We start from the raw sequence: 17043 nt of genomic DNA, 5'->3' as shown, positions 1-17043 counted from the left end.
TTTGCGCAAACCAATAAATATACACTTATTGACATTTTTTTTACCAAAGACATGTGGCCGAATACATTTTGGCCTAAATGTATGACTAAAATTGAGTGTATTGGATTTTTTTTATAACAAAAAGTAGAAAATATAATTTTTTTTCAAAATTTTCGGTCTTTTTCCGTTTATAGCGCAAAAAATAAAAATGGCAGAGGTGATCAAATACCATCAAAAGAAAGCTCTATTTGTGGTAGGAAAAGGACGCAAATTTCGTTTGGGTACAGCATTGCATGACTGTGCAATTAGCAGTTAAAGCGACACAGTGCCAAATTGTAAAAAATGCTCTGGTCAGGAAGGGGGTAAATCCTTCCGGGGCTGAAGTGGTTAAAGGAATAAAAGTCATTTAAAACTGCTTACCGCTTTAATGTAATGTCCGGTCCCAGTAATATGGATGAAAATCAGTGAGACAAATGGCATGGTTACCCCCCCCCCAGTTCATTACCAGGCCCTTTGGGTCTTGTATGGGTATAAAAGGGGAACCCCGCACCCAAATTAAAAAAAGGAAATGTGTGGGGCCCCAGGCCCTCTGAACAGCAGTATACAGGGTGTGCGAACAAGACAGGGACTGTAGATTTGTTGTTAAGTAGAATCTGTTTGTCATTTTGAACTGGTACATTTTTAAAGTGTAGTTCCAGCCAAAAAAATCTATTTTTAAGCTTTTTGGAAAACATAGGGAAGGGTTATCACCCCTGTGACATTTGTTTTGCTGTCTGTGCACCTCTTCAGAAGATTTTACCTCACTTTCTGTCCCAATGACAAATGTTTTTTGACAATTTGGGGTTTTTTGTGAAACAAGGATTGGTGATAAAGCATCACTGGAAAGGAGACACGTTTTTCCCATATTAACTCTTACACGAGAGAATTTCCCTTCCTAGGGGTAGATTTAATCTCACCTGTTGTCTCCTTCTGTTTGCAAGTAGCAGTCGTTTGTAAGTTGAATGTTTGAAAGTAGGGGCCTGCCCTATATACTCTGCAGAAATTGCGGCCTTAGGTGTTGGTGTTGCCACAACACCGTAAGCCCTCACAGTTACTCTTGGTGGGCGCAGGAATGGGCTCTGCTGTGAAATATTAAATCAAGAATTGTAATTACATGCCCCTGTTGAACAGGGTCAGAAAAATTGGGCTTTTGGTGGTGGTGGTTCTAGTGCCACAACACTGTAAGTCCTCACAGATACTATTTTTGGGAGCTGGAACAGGCCCTGCTGTGAAATATTAGATCAAGAATTGTAATTACATGCACCTGTTGAACAGGGGCATAAAAATTGGGCATTTGGTGGTGCTGGTGCCACAACACTGTTAGTCCTCACAGTTACTCTTGGTGGGCGCAGAAACGGGCCCTGCTGTGAGATATTAGATCAAGAATTGTAATTACATGTCCCTGTTGAACAGGGGCAGAAAAATTGGTCCTTAGGCACTGGTGCCACAACACTGCAACCCCTCACAGATACTCAGATACTCTAGTTGGAGTGCAGGAATGAGCCCTCCTGTAAAATATTGCATCAAAAATTGTAATTACATGCCCCTGTTAAACAGGGGGTTAAAAAATTGGGCCTTAGGCACTGGTGCTGGTGCCACAACACTGCAACCCCTCAAAAATACTCTAGTTGAGTGCAGCAACTAACCCTCCTTGCAAAATATTGCATCAAAAATTTTAATTGCACGCCCCTGTTAAATAGGGGCTGAAAAATTGGGCCTTAGCCACTGGTGGTGGCGCCCAGAACCAAAAATATTCTTACAAACTATCAGCATGATCATTGAGGAGGAAGAGGATAGTCACTCAGCATCAGCATAGGCAGTCTTGAAGGGATCTGACATCAGCATCAGGCGCTTGGTAGCTGGTGGTGATCCAAGACTGATTAATTTTTATGAAGGTCAGTCGATCGACCGAGTTGGTGGACAGGCGCACCTTGTGATCGGTTACAAAACCTCCAGCAGCACTGAATGAGTGTTCCGGAAGAACGCTGGATGCAGGACAGGCCAGTAGCTCAATTGCATACTGTGCAAGCTCTGGCCAGTGATCCATCCTCAAGACCCAGTAACCCAGAGGATTTTTGGTGGGAAAGGTGTCCAAGTCTGATCTTGCCCCTAGGTATTCCTGCACCATGTAAAACAGACGCGGGCAATGATTGCTGGAACCGATCATACCTTGGGGCTGCGGACTAAAAAGTTGTCTGAACGCATCGGTCAGACGGCTACCTTCTCCACTGCTCCTTCTTTGACTGACTGAAGCCTCAGCAACACGTTGTCCAGGAACAGGAGTTTGTAACCTCCCAGTCTCTGGGAACGCGTTGCACAGACCTGGATCATGGATCAAGGAGGGTTGCCAGCCAGTATTGATCCCTCTCCTTGATACCACGAATACGAGGATCCTTCCGCAGGCTTTGCAGGATTAGGGAGGCCATGCAGCGTAGGTTTGCTGAGGCATTCGGTCCGGAGTCCTCTGGGTCACTAAGGACGACATGATCCGCAGCCACCTCCTCCCAGCCATGTAAAAGTCCATGGGTTTCTTGGGACTGTAAATGATCCCTTAAAGACTACTGCTGATGCTGAGTGCCAGGCTCCACCTCCATGCTGACCCAATCCTCCTCTTCCTCATCCTCTTCCTGTGTGATCGGCGGGCACGCAGGAACACTGTCTGGATAAAGGGGGCCTTGAGAGGTAAGGAAGTCCTCCTCTTCCTGCCTCTGTTCTGCATCAAGTGCCCTGTCCATTATTCCACGCAGCGTGTGCTCCAACAGGTGGACAAGGGGGACAGTGTCACTGATGCATGCACTGTCACTGCTCACCATCCTCGTAGCCTCCTCAAATGGTGACAGGACAGTGCATGCATCCCTGATCATGGCCCACTGGCGTGGGGGAAAAAAAACAAGCTCCCCTGACCCTGTCCTGGTGCCATAGTCGCACAGGTACTCATTGATGGCCCTCTGCTGCGTGTGCAGCTGCTGCACCATGGCCAAGGTTGAGTTCCACCTGGTGGGCATGTCACAGATTAGGCGGTTCTTGGGCAGGCTAAATTCCATTTGGAGTCAGCCAGCCGAGCACTGGCATTATATGGCGGAAATGCACACAGACTTTCCTGGCCTGGCTCAGGACATCCTGTAAGCCCGGGTACCTGCCCAAGAACCGCTGCACCACCAAGTTAAGTACATGAGCCAAACAGGGCACATGGGTCATTTGTCCTCGTCGGAGGGCGGAGAGGAGGTTGGTGCCATTGTCGCAAACCACCATTCCTGCCTTAAGTTGGCGTGACATCAACCACCTCTGAACCTGCCCCTGCAGAGCTGACAGAACCTCTGCCCCTGTGTGGCTCCTGTCCCCCAAGCACACCAGCTTAAGCACCGCATGGCATCTTTTGGCCTGCGTAGTTGCGTAGCCCCATGAATGCCTACGGAGCACCGCTGGTTCTGAGAACAAAGCACAGGAAGAGGCCATGGAGGAAGAAGAAGAGGAGGGGGTGGAGGAGAGAGGTGTGTCAGAATCACCAGTGGTAGCATTTTGGAGACGTGGTGGCGGAACAACCTCCAACACTACTGCACCTTGTCCTGCATCCTTCCCCTGTGCCAGCAGAGTCACCCAATGCGCAGTGAAACTTCGGTAACGTCCATGCCTGCTGGACCATGAGTCAGCAGTAATATGCACCTTATCGCTGACAGCCCTGTCCAGCGAGGCATGGACATTGCCTTCCACATGCCGGTAGAGAGCCGGAATCACTGTGAGAAAAAGTGGCGTTTGGGTACCTGCCACTGAGGAGCCGCACATTCCACAAACTCACGGAAGGGGGCAGAGTCTACCAACTGAAAAGGTAGCAGTTGAAGTGCTAGCAATTTTGCCAAGCTAGCATTCAACCGCTGGGCATGTGGATGGCTGGGAGTGAACTTTTTTCAGCAGTGCAGCAGCTGGGGCAGGGACGATTGCCTGGTACAATCTGACGTCGGTGTACCGATAGGAGATTGCCCACAAGTACTTGGCTGTGACACACCTAATTTTACACCTTCATTCCTCTCATTGTAGGTCACAGAGAGGACTGAAGGTATAGTGGGTTGGAGATCTCAGCTGATGAGGAGCAAGGAGAGGTCCTCTTTGTTCTTTGGTGTGGGTCTTTTAGGTACGCTTGCCAACAAACTGCATGGCAGGTCAACATATGTCTGGTCAAACATGTGGTGCCCAAGCGGGAGATGTTTTGGCCATGCGAGATACGCTTGAGACATATGTTGCAAATAGCAGCGGTGTGATCTGATGCTCTCGTCTCAAAAAAGGCCCACACCAAAGAACTTTTGGAATAACGCGCAGAGACAGCAGTGCCCTGCACATGCGGAGCTTTGCGGTGTGATGCAGTCAGTGTGCTGCCCTTAAGCTGGCCCCTGGAGGGCATCCTGCCTCATTGGTGATGTGCCTCCTCCTCCTCCTCTCTCCTATCAGGCACCCACGTGGAGTCAGTGACCTCATCATCCCCTCCCTCCTCATCACTGGAGCAAACCTGGCAGTATGCTGCAGCAGGGACAACATGACTGCCAGATTGCTGTCCTTCTTGGGCACCGCCTCTGTCTGGGCTCACGTTACTGCCTTCCTCTAGCTGAGTACCATCATCGGAGCCTTCAAACCGCTGGGCATCCTCCTGGAGCATGTACCCAACACTGTGGTCAAACAGTTCGGGCAACTACTCAGGAGGACATGGTGGGGCTAGGGAAGGAGTGACTGATTCCATTGAGCCAAGGGAAGAGGCCGGGTTGGCAGCTGCTTTGCCAGACAAAGTACCCTGAGCATGGGTGAGAGAGGATGAGGAGGATGAGGACGGCTTGGTCATCCACTCGACCAAGTCTTCTGCATGTGCTCAACATGGCCATCTGCCGAAAAAAAGGCCAAGCATTTCCCACGGCCACGTGCTGATGAGGATGCACCGTGTCCACGACCAGCACTGTTGCCTCTAGACACAGAGCCTGTTTGCTCTCTTTTATTGGCTTGTGACTGTGTGCCTCTCCTTATTGGCCTTCCAGACATACTAATGGCCTGCAGTGAGATGTAGCTGCACTATATACTGATACTGCAGCTAGCAAAATCAACTGCCTGCCTGTAGTATTATTAGTATGAGAACATCACCAATCTTCTACAGGTAGCTTTAGCTGAGCACTGTGCAGAGATCGCATTACACTAGCTTGTAGCTTTAGCTGAACACTGTGCAGAGGTCGCACTACACTAACTTGTAGCTTTAGCTGAACACTGTGTAGAGGTTGCACTACACTAACTTGTAGCTTTAGCTGAACACTGTGCAGAGGTCGCACTACACTAACTTGTAACTTTAGCTGAACACTGTGCAGAGGTCGCACTACACAAACTTGTAGCTTTAGCTGAACACTGTGCAGAGGTCGCACTACACTAACTTGTAGCTTTAGCTGAACACTGTGCACTGTAAATACTGTAGCTGCCTGACTTTGGTACTAATAGGAACAGAAGAACACCAGCAATTTTCTTCAGGTAGCTGTAAATACTGTAACAACACCTGCCTGTCTGTCAGTAGGAAGTTAAGAACAGGAACGGATCTAGCTAAACTGAATACAGTGTGTGTGTGTGTGTGTGTATATATATATATATATATATATATATATATATATATATATATATACACACATACATACATACAACACCTGGGATGCATATATATACACAATACACTGTAAGTGCAGCTAACTGACTGACTGTCCTGCCTAATCTATCTAACTTAAATCAAATTGGTGATGCAATTCAGACAGTCACTACACCTGGTGATGTGATTCAGACAGTTGCTATGCCTGGCAATGCGGCCCAGTCGGCCACTGCATCAATCATGCCAGTCCAGCCCATGCCCATTGAGCTTCCTCCTTTTTCTTATTCAGGACTTTCTGTAACCTGTAAGCGGTTCAATCCATCCTTTGGATAAACTGCCTCATTCGGCCAGGTGGGGCTTTCAACCTTTTTTTTTTTTTTTTTTTTTTTATATACACAATCTTTATTTTATACATTTTTCATTTTACACAACATGTACACAAATAAAAAAAAAAATAATAATTACTTGGATGTATTATAAGTACAACCATACAATTGATTCGTAATTCTCTATCCATTATATAGGTCCATGCTTGCATCTTTTGTTTTCCCAATTAATATAGCAATCCAAAGTCCTACAATTATTTTTATCCAAACTTGTTCATAAATGACGAACATTAACTCAAACAAACCTTACCCGCTACTACCCCCCCCCCCAAAAAAAGGTAGAAAACCCAAAGAAAAAGGGAGGGGGGGGGATAGAATGGAAAGGGAACAGGGAGGGGAAGGGAAACAGGAAGACCCTGTATTGTTGCTCTAAATATAATTTGATAGAGTTGCAGAGGTTCTGAACTCCTCCCATTGTTGCCATATCTTTAAGGTTTGTTCCCTTAGACCTTCTTCTGTCATTATCATCAGCACCAGGGACTGCATCTAGCTCATCTCACACACCCATTCCCCGATTGTGGGATCTACCGCCTTCCTCCAATTTCGAGCTATAACTGTGCGTTCTGCTGTTAGCATGTGTCTTAAATTATAATTTTTTTATAGATTTTATGGAGCCTGGAATTACTGACAATACGGAGACTAACACATCTGGTTGTGCATTAATCCTGTAATTTTCTGATATATATTGTAAATTTTTGACCAAAATAACAGAACCCTCGGGCAGTACCATATGTGTGACATTGTACCTCTTGCATTTTGACATCTCCAACATACCTCTTTCATTTTCCTTATTAATTTTATGCATATCTACTTGCTAAGATTTTATAATTCCTTTCCTAATGTCTACTTGATAAAGATAATTTATGTGTTATTAGAAACAATCTTTCCCATTTTAGTCTAGGGATGGTCATCTCCAGCTCTTCTAACCACCTAGTTAAATATGTTGACTCTTGCTCTTTATTTTTTGGGAGCGAATATTTATATATTATGGATAGGGATGAGCTTCGTGTTCGAGTCGAACCCATGTTCGACTCGAACATCAGCTGTTCGCCCGTTCGCCGAATTGCGAACGATATGGGCCGTTCGCGCTAAATTCGCGTGGCGCGTCACGGCCCATAATTCACTGCGGCATCGCAGTGCATTGCTGGCTGATGATTGGCCAAGCATGCACTATGACCCGCATGCTTGGCCAATCACAGCGCCGTCAGTAGAGAGAGCTGTAATTGGCCAAAGCCAGGGTGGCTTTGGCCAATTATGGCTCAGGGGATTTAGTACACACCCCACACTATATAAGGCCGCCTGCACGGCGGCCCTGTGTAGTGTGTGTTCCGGTGTGCTGAGAGATAGAGAGAGAGAGAGAGAGAGAGAGAGAGAGAGACACAGTGTCATTTGATTTGAGTTAGATAGATTAGGCAGAACAGTCAGTCAGTTAGCTGCACTTACAGTGTATTGTGTATATATATGCATCCCAGGTGTTGCATATATATATATACACTGTATTCAGTTTAGCTAGATCCGTTCCTGTTATCTTCTATCTAGACTATTTACATTTAATGCAGTGCGTCCTGCTCACAGTGTTCAGCTAGATCCGTTCCTGCTATTTACATTTAGTGCAGTGCGTCCTGCTCACATTGTTCAGCTAGATCCGTTCCTGTTATCTTCTAGACTATTTACATTTAGTGCAGTGCGTCCTGCTCACAGTGTTCAGCTAGATCCGTTCCTGCAATTTACATTTAGTGCAGTGCGTCCTGCTCACAGTGTTCAGCTAGATCCGTTCCTGCTATTTACATTTAGTGCAGTGCGTCCTGCTCACAGTGTTCAGCTAGATCCGTTCCTGCTATTTACATTTAGTGCAGTGCGTCCTGCTCACAGTGTTCAGCTAGATCCGTTCCTGTTATTTACATTCAGTGCAGTGCGTCCTGCTCACAGTGTTCAGCTAGATCCGTTCCTGCTATTTACATTTAGTGCAGTGCGTCCTGCTCACAGTGTTCAGCTAGATCCGTTCCTGCTATTTACATTTAGTGCAGTGCGTCCTGCTCACAGTGTTCAGCTAGATCCGTTCCTGCTATTTACATTTAGTGCAGTGCGTCCTGCTCACAGTGTTCAGCTAGAGCCGTTCCTGCTATTTACATTTAGTGCAGTGCGTCCTGCTCACAGTGTTCAGCTAGATCCGTTCCTGTTATCTTCTAGACTATTTACATTTAGTGCAGTGCGTCCTGCTCACAGTGTTCAGCTAGATCCGTTCCTGCTATTTACATTTAGTGCAGTGCGTCCTGCTCACAGTGTTCAGCTAGATCCGTTCCTGTTATCTTCTAGACTATTTACATTTAGTGCAGTGCGTCCTGCTCACAGTGTTCAGCTAGATCCGTTCCTGTTATCTTCTAGACTATTTACATTTAGTGCAGTGCGTCCTGCTCACAGTGTTCAGCTAGATCCGTTCCTGTTATCTTCTAGACTATTTACATTTAGTGCAGTGCGTCCTGCTCACAGTGTTCAGCTAGATCCGTTCCTGTTATCTTCCTACTGACAGGCAGGCTTGTCTGGTTACAGTATATAAAGCTACCTGAAGAAAATTACAGGTGTTCTATTTGATCCTATTAGTACCACGGTCAGGCAGCTAGACTATTTACATTTAGTACAGTGCGTCCTGCTCACAGTGTTCAGCTAGATCCGTTCCTGTTATCTTCCTACTGACAGGCAGGCTTGTCTGGTTACAGTATATAAAGCTACCTGAAGAAAATTACAGGTGTTCTATCCCAGCTTAGTGCAGCTACAGGCCATTAGTATGTCTGGAAGGCCAAGAAGGAGAGGCAGACAGTCACAAGCCAATAAGAGAGGGCAAGCAGGCTCTGTGTCTAGTGCTGGTCGTGGAGACGGTGCATCCTCATCAGCACGTGGCCATGGGACACGCTTGGCCTTTTTTTCGGCAGCTGGCCGTGTTGAGCCGCAACATGCGGAAGACTTGGTCGAGTGGATGACCAAGCCGTCCTCATCCTCCTCATCCTCTCTCACCCATGCCCAGGGTGCTTTGTCTGGCAAAGCAGCGGCCTCTTCCCTCAGCTCAATGTCATCAGTGACTCCTTCCCTAGCTCCACCATGTCCTCATGAGGATTCCCTCGAACTGTTTGACCACAGTGTTGGGTACATGCTCCAGGAGGATGCCCAGCGTTTGGAAGGCTCTGATGACGATACTGAGCTCGATGAAGGCAGTAACATGAGCACGGACAGAGGGGGTGCCCAAGAAGGACAGCAATGTGGCAGTCATGCTCCCCCTGCTGCAGCATACTGCCAGGTTTGCTCCAGTGATGAGGAGGGAGGGGATGATGAGGTCACTGACTCAACGTGGGTGCCTGATAGGAGAGAGGAGGAGGAGGAGGAGGAGGAGGAGGAGGCGGCAGCACATCACCAACGAGGCAGGATGCCCTCCAGGGGCCAGCCTAAGGGCAGCACATTGACGGTGCTTGAGCTGGTGTGCTTGGGGGACAGGAGCCACACTGGGGCAGAGGTTCTGTCAGCTCTGCAGGGGCAGGTTCAGAGGTGGTTGACGCCACGCCAACTTAAGGCAGGAATGGTGGTTTGCGACAATGGCACCAACCTCCTCTCTGCCCTCCGACAGGGACAAATGACCCATGTGCCCTGTTTGGCTCACGTCCTTAACTTGGTGGTGCAGCGGTTCTTGGGCAGGTACCCGGGCTTACAGGATGTCCTGAGGCAGGCCAGGAAAGTCTGTGTGCATTTCCGCCGGTCATATAATGCCAGTGCTCGGCTGACGGACCTCCAAAAGGAGTTTAACCTGCCCAAGAACCGCCTAATCTGTGACATGCCCACCAGGTGGAACTCAACGTTGGCCATGCTGCAGCGGCTGCACACGCAGCAGAGGGCCATCAATGAGTACCTGTGCGACTATGGCACCAGGACAGGGTCAGGGGAGCTTGGTTTTTTTTCCCCACGCCAGTGGGGCATGATCAGGGATGCATGCACTGTCCTGTCACCATTCGAGGAGGCCACGAGGATGGTGAGCAGTGACAGTGCATGCATCAGTGACACTGTCCCCCTTGTCCACCTGTTGGAGCACACGCTGCGTGGAATAATGGACAGGGCACTTGAGGCAGAACAGAGGCAGGAAGAGGAGGACTTCCTTAGCTCTCAAGGCCCCCTTTATCCAGACAGTGTTCCTGCGTGCCCGCCGATCACACAGGAAGAGGACGAGGAGGAAGAGGAGGAGGAGGAGGAGGAAGATTGTGTCAGTATGGAGGTGGAGCCTGGCACTCAGCATCAGCAGCAGTCTTTAAGGGATCAGTCCCAAGAAACACATGGACTTGTACGTGGCTGGGAGGAGGTGGCTGCGGACCATGTCGTTCTTAGTGACCCAGAGGACTCCGGACCGAATGCCTCAGCAAACCTACGCTGCATGGCCTCCCTGATCCTGCAAAGCCTGCGTAAGGATCCTCGTATTCGTGGTATCAAGGAGAAGGACCAATACTGGCTGGCAACCCTCCTTGATCCACGTTACAAGGGTAAGGTTGCGGACCTTATCTTGCCATCGCAGAGGGAGCAGAGGATGAAACATCTTCGGGAGGCCTTGCAGAAAGGTCTGTGCAACGCGTTCCCAGAGACTGGGAGGTTACAAACTCCTGTTTCTGGACAACGTGTTGCTGAGGCTTCGGTCAGTCAAAGAAGGAGCGGTGGAGAAGGTGGCCGTCTGACCGATGCGTTCAGACAATTTTTTGGTCCGCAGCCCCAAGGTATGATCGGTTCCAGCAACCATCGCCAGCGTCTGTTTTACATGGTGCAGGAATACCTAGGGGCAAGATCAGACTTGGACACCTTTCCCACCGAAAATCCTCTGGGTTACTGGGTCTTGAGGATGGATCACTGGCCAGAGCTTGCACAGTATGCAATTGAGCTACTGGCCTGTCCTGCATCCAGCGTTCTTTCGGAACGCACATTCAGTGCTGCTGGAGGCGTGGTAACCGATCACAGGGTGCGTCTGTCCACCGACTCGGTCGATCGGCTGACCTTCATAAAAATGAATGAGTCTTGGATCACCACCAGCTACCAAGCACCTGATGCTGATGTAACCGAATAATTTTTTTTGAAATCTCAGATCCCTTCAAAGACTGCCTATGCTGATGCTGAGTGACTATCCCTGAGTAATTATCCTCTTCCTCCTCAATCATCACGCTGATAGCTTGTAAGAACATTTTTGGTTCTGGGCGCCACCACCAGTGCCTAAGGCACAATTTTTCAGCCCCTGTTTAACAGGGGCGTGTAATTACAATTTTTGATGTAATACTTTGCAGCAGGGCTCGTTCCTGCATTCCAACTAGAGTGTCTGTGAGGGGTTGCAGTGTTGTGGCACCAGCACCAGTGCCTAAGGCCCAATTTTTCTGCCCCTGTCTAACAGGGGCGTGTAATTACAATTTTTGATGCAATACTTTGCAGCAGGGCTCGTTCCTGCGTTCCAACTAGAGTGTCTGTGAGGGGTTGCAGTGTTGTGGCACCAGCACCAGTGCCTAAGGCCCAATTTTTCTGCCCCTGTCTAACAGGGGCGTGTAATTACAATTTTTGATGCAATACTTTGCAGCAGGGCTCGTTCCTGCGTTCCAACTAGAGTGTCTGTGAGGGGCTGCAGTGTTGTGGCACCAGCACCAGTGCCTAAGGCCCAATTTTTCTGCCCCTGTCTAACAGGGGCGTGTAATTACAATTTTTGAAGCAATACTTTGCAGCAGGGCTCGTTCCTGCGTTCCAACTAGAGTGTCTGTGAGGGGTTGCAGTGTTGTGGCACCAGCACCAGTGCCTAAGGCCTAATTTTTCAGCTCCTGTTCAACAGGGGCATGTAATTACAATTCTTGATCTAATATTTCACAGCAGGGCCCTGTGAGGGCTTACAGTGTTGTGGCCACAGCAACACCTAAGGCCCAAATTTCTGCTGAGTATATAGGGCAGGACCCTACTTTCAAACATCTAACTTACAAACGACTCCTACTTGCAAACGGAAGGAGACAACAGGAAGTGAGATGAAATCTACCCCTAGGAAGGGAAATTCTCTCCTGTAAGAGTTAATATGGGAAAACAATTTCTCCTTTCCACTGATGCTTTCCAATCCTTGTTCCACAAAAAAACCCAAATTTTCAAAAAACATTTTTCATTGGGACAAAAAAGTGAGGTGAAATCTTCTGAAGAGGAGGAAAGACAGCAAAACAAATGTCACAGGGGTGATAACCCTTCCCTATGTTTTCCAAAAAGCTTAGAAAAGATTTTTTGGCTGGAGCTAAACACGTTAAAAATGTTCAAAATTACAAACAGATTCTACTTAACAACAAACCTACAGTCCCTGTCTTGTTTGCACCGCCTGTATACTGCTGTTCAGAGTATATAGGGCCTGGTGGCCCCACACCTTTCCTTATTTTAATTTGGGTGCGGGGTTCCCCTTAATATCCATACAAGACCCAAAGGGCCTGGTAATGGACTGGGGGGTACCCATGCCGTTTGTCTCACTGATTTTCATCCATATTGCCATGACCCGACATGACATTAAACCCGCAAGCAGTTTTGAATGAGATTTTTTCCTTTAAAAATGACATTCGGTGCAGGGACTGTTCTAAACATGGGAAACACACGTCACTTTACAGGCATACTATAGACACCCCCCAGGTACGATATTTAAAGGAATATTTCACTTTTTTTTTTTTTACTTTAAGCATCATTAAAATCACTGCTCCCGAAAAAACGTCCGGTTTTTAAAAGTTTTTTTTGCATTGATACATGTCCCCTGGGGTAGGACCCGGGTCCCCAAACCCTTTTTAGGACAATACCATGCAAATTAGCCTTTAAAATGAGCACTTTTGATTTCGAACGTTCGAGTCCCATAGACGTCAATGGGGTTCTAACGTTCGTGCGAACTTTCGGTCCGTTCGCGGGTTCTGGTGCGAACCGAACCGGGGGGTGTTCGGCTCATCCCTAATTATGGATAAGACGAGAGTTGGTCTTTGCTCTTGTAGTAGTAGTTGCTTGAATTCTGTTAATGGTCTATCTATTAAAGTTTTTTTTGTCATATATTCAATCTTTGTTTGAAGTTGTTGATATTGCATCCAATTGGTCCTACATTCTGGGCCTAAAGAATCCAACGGAGGGAATCTGTTCTCCGCCAAGGACTGGACCACCCTCACATCCTCGTGTGTGTGCCATTTTAAGAAGGTCAAAGCTTCCATTGCTGGTGGAAATTCAGGATTGCAAAATAAAGGTGTCATTGGCCCCATCTGGGTAGACCAGGTCTCTCTCCTCTCTCTCACTTTCAGTGTTGAGGATACCAAAGATTGCATTTCTCTCTTAGGAGATCGGAAATCCCTGGTTATCCATGATAATGATTTCAATTTCATGGCTGTGGCATCTTCCTCCAATTTCACCCATTGCTTACATTTTGCGTTATGGAACTAATCCACTATCCTGGACATAAATACAGAACGTAGATATATTGCAAAACTTGGGAAAGCCAAGCCTCCATTTTTCTTTGCTCTAATAAGTATATCTCTTCTAATTCGAGGTGATTTATGTGACCATATGAATCTCCCTACAGCTTTACGCAATTGATCTAATAGATTTGTTGAAAAGAATGTTGGAATTGTCTGAAATATATATAACACCTTTGGCAATATGTCCATTTTTACAATATTAATCCTTCCCATCCAGGAAAAAAAAATGTTCTGTCATACTTTTGAAGCATCTTTATTATATTTTGTATTATCGGAAGATAATTAAGTTCTTGAAGTTTAGTTAAGTCTCTAGAAATGTGTGTTCCTAGATATTTATTGGCTACCTTTTGCCATTTAAAAGAAAAATTTCTTTGGAGAAGGTCTAAAGTCTTATTTGATAATGTAATATTCTCGTTCAATGTTTTTATTGAAATTTTGCAATGGAAATGTAATATGAACAAAACATACAATATAATACTCCTCAATGACTAAGGCAGCCAAAAGAGGTAAATACATTGAAGGGATAACATATCACTTATACGGATGATGTAACCAAGGTAGAACAAAATTCCTGGTATGTTTACTGATGTATCAATAAATTGATAATTCCCACAAGGAGGACGGACAACCTGAGAAGAATTTTAATCTGGGAACTCCTCCCAGGAAGGCCCCCCGAGATCATCACTCCACCCCAATGGGAGCACACTGTGGAGTGCGAGAGCTTCAGGGTTCCTCCCAGAGGAGGTGCCTCCCTATCTCCTGCCAGCTCCCCCGGGGAGGCGCTCACGCCGAGAAGATACCCAGGCGAAGCAACCCCCCGGACGGAGCCGACAGTCACATTGTCCAGGATAGATACCTGAAAGTAACTGGCCGCCACCCAGGCTGGGACGCCAAATGAATAGTTTAGGACAAACTAAGATAACAAATGTGTATGTTTTGGCCTGGTAAAACCGTTATTAGCTGTTAGCAAGCGGAAGGAAGATGAGGATAGAAAATAAAAAGAAAAAGGAGAGAAGAAAGATGAGGAGGAGAGAGGAAGCTAGATGAGGACGGGGGGGGGGAGGTGGGGTATATGGAAAGAGGTGGTAGTCTCGCTGAACTAAAGTGAGACACCGACATACCTAGCCCAAGGTTCCCAAATCCCTTCAAAGCGTGGGACCGTGTCACGCAGTTTAGCCACTATTTGTTCCTGTGACATTATCCAAGAAATCTTCCGTTTGGTGGCCGAGATGGATACCGAAGGAGTTTTCCAGGCTTTCGCTAGAGTAACTTTGGCTCCCAAACACATAAAGAAGATAAGTTCTTGTGTATTTTTAGGGGTGTTGTGTATTTTGCAATTCAGTAGAATGTATGTGGGGTCCTGTGGTACCTCTGTCCCAGATACTCTCCTTAGAATATGAAAGAATTTATTCCAGTAACTCCGTATGCGGGGGCATATCCACCAGATGACCGCAACCTCTGTAGCAGAGGGGAGAGGAGTCTGGGAATATCCTGGAGAGCCTGGCTGGGACATAGTACCATTTAGTAAAGACTTTAATATTAGCCTCAATCAAGGCCATATTTAAGATACCTTTAGATGATCTGCTAAAGGCTTGGAACCATTTAGCAGGATCCCACTGAATGTCCAGGTCCGATTCCCAGGATCGAGCGTATGCCGGGTGTCCATCCTATCTGCCAGGGACGCATAGATAATGGATATCCCACCTTTGTGGGGGGCTGACGAAGAACACCATAGCTCATACATCATGGCCTTAGGAGTGTTCGCCTTGTCAGTACAAAGTGAGTGGAGAAAGTGTCGTATTTGCGAAAGTCTGAACGTTTCCGAGGTAGGCATTTCCAATGTACTCAAACAGTGGCCCAAGGAAATGGGGCCAATAATGTAATATTCACTGCTTCTTATTTCTCATAATTTACTTTAAAATTACTCAATATTCCAAAACGGTAAAATTCCTGGATAAGGTTTGGACAAGGTTTGGTATAGTCACTACTGGATTAGTTATATACGATAGCAAGTCGTCTGCATATACTGACATTTTGTATTCTATTTCCTGACCTTTATTAGCTGTGGTCAGATGTTCCATTACTAATACGTACAACAAAGAGGATAGGGGACAGCCCTGTTGGGTTCCATTTGATATTGTCACCGGATCCGATAGGGCTCCATTTGTACGTATTCTAGCTGTTGGGTTATGATACAAGGCCTTTATTTTCTCCAGAAGTAGAGGACCTATTCCCCACTGCTTTAGGGTCTCCTCAAAGAAACACCATCCCACCCTGTCGAATGCCTTCTCGGCATCTATAGCCTATAGACAGGATGGAATGGGGCGCCTCTGGACGTATTCTACCAGTGTTAAAGTCTTCAATGTATTGTCTCTTGCCTCTCTTGCCCAACGTTCTTTAACGCACCTTACACACTTAGACTCATACCGCAGTATTGCTAACCCTATAGTTCCGCAGAGGGGCCTCACTCAAATAGATTGAATTCAAGCAGGTCTCCAGTCTACACTTCATTGAGATGCCAATACTGTGTTGTTCAGAGACATCAGTATCAGAGGCAGTTACAAGTGTGTTATACAGCAAGAACAGTTTCAATCACCATTCTACACGATTGCTTTGCTTATTAAACCTTTGGATTACAATTACTGCATTATAATAGCTAGCAGAAGACAGAAGATCAAAGACTACAAGTTCTATTGCAAGGCCTTGTGTTCAGTCACAGTGACAAAGGACTGCATCATAAAGCAGGGGGAGCTCCTTAGCAACTATATTGTGCTTTGTTTATAATTCTGCGTTACTGTGTTTTGTTACAGCATGCTGGAAGTGGGAAGGTGCCCAGTGTCAATGCTTTGTCACTCTGAACACTAGTCTCACTTGGAGACACACATGCAAGGGTCACCCAATGAAGTTTTATATTGTTAACAAATTGTGAATCACATTCTGGTTAATTGCAATTGGTGTGAAGTGTTATCCATTGGTGTGAAGTGTTATCCATTATCCTACAGGTGGAGAAACGGATACCCAGGTAAAGGTACACCATTGGTACATTGTTATTGTAGGATTGTTTTTTATTATTTAGTTTCACATTAAAACTGTTCCACAGCTGTGTCAAGTGGGTTGAGCCAATTTATTGGGGGTGGAATAGCAGAGTACAGGCCCAATCAAATATCAGCAGCTCCTTCGGGGGTCATTGCTACATCTGTCTTTGGAATGACCAAGATATGTGCTTCTATTCCTTGTGGGGCAAAGGGTCGTGAGGCAGAAACCGAATTGGAGGTCCTATTCATATCAGGAATCGACAATTCCTTAAGTGCCCCATAGAAACGCAGGGTAAAACTGTCTGGACCTGGGCTTTTGCCCGGTACTAGTGAATCCATTGCATTTTGCAATTCAACTACAGAAAATTCTTTATCCATCTCCTCTATTTCTCCCGCCGACAGAATTGGTATTGCTGTTTCCCCTATATGTTGCCCGCTGTCCAGTCTGATGTGCCTGCCTTCCAGTCTTATGTGCCTGCCTTCCAGTTTGATGTGCCTGCCTTCCAGTTTGATGTGCCCGCCTT

Source organism: Aquarana catesbeiana, linkage group LG01 (assembly GCF_042186555.1).
Source record: "Aquarana catesbeiana isolate 2022-GZ linkage group LG01, ASM4218655v1, whole genome shotgun sequence".
NCBI lineage: Eukaryota > Metazoa > Chordata > Amphibia > Anura > Ranidae > Aquarana > Aquarana catesbeiana.
Note: the sequence above shows the minus strand (reverse complement) of the source record.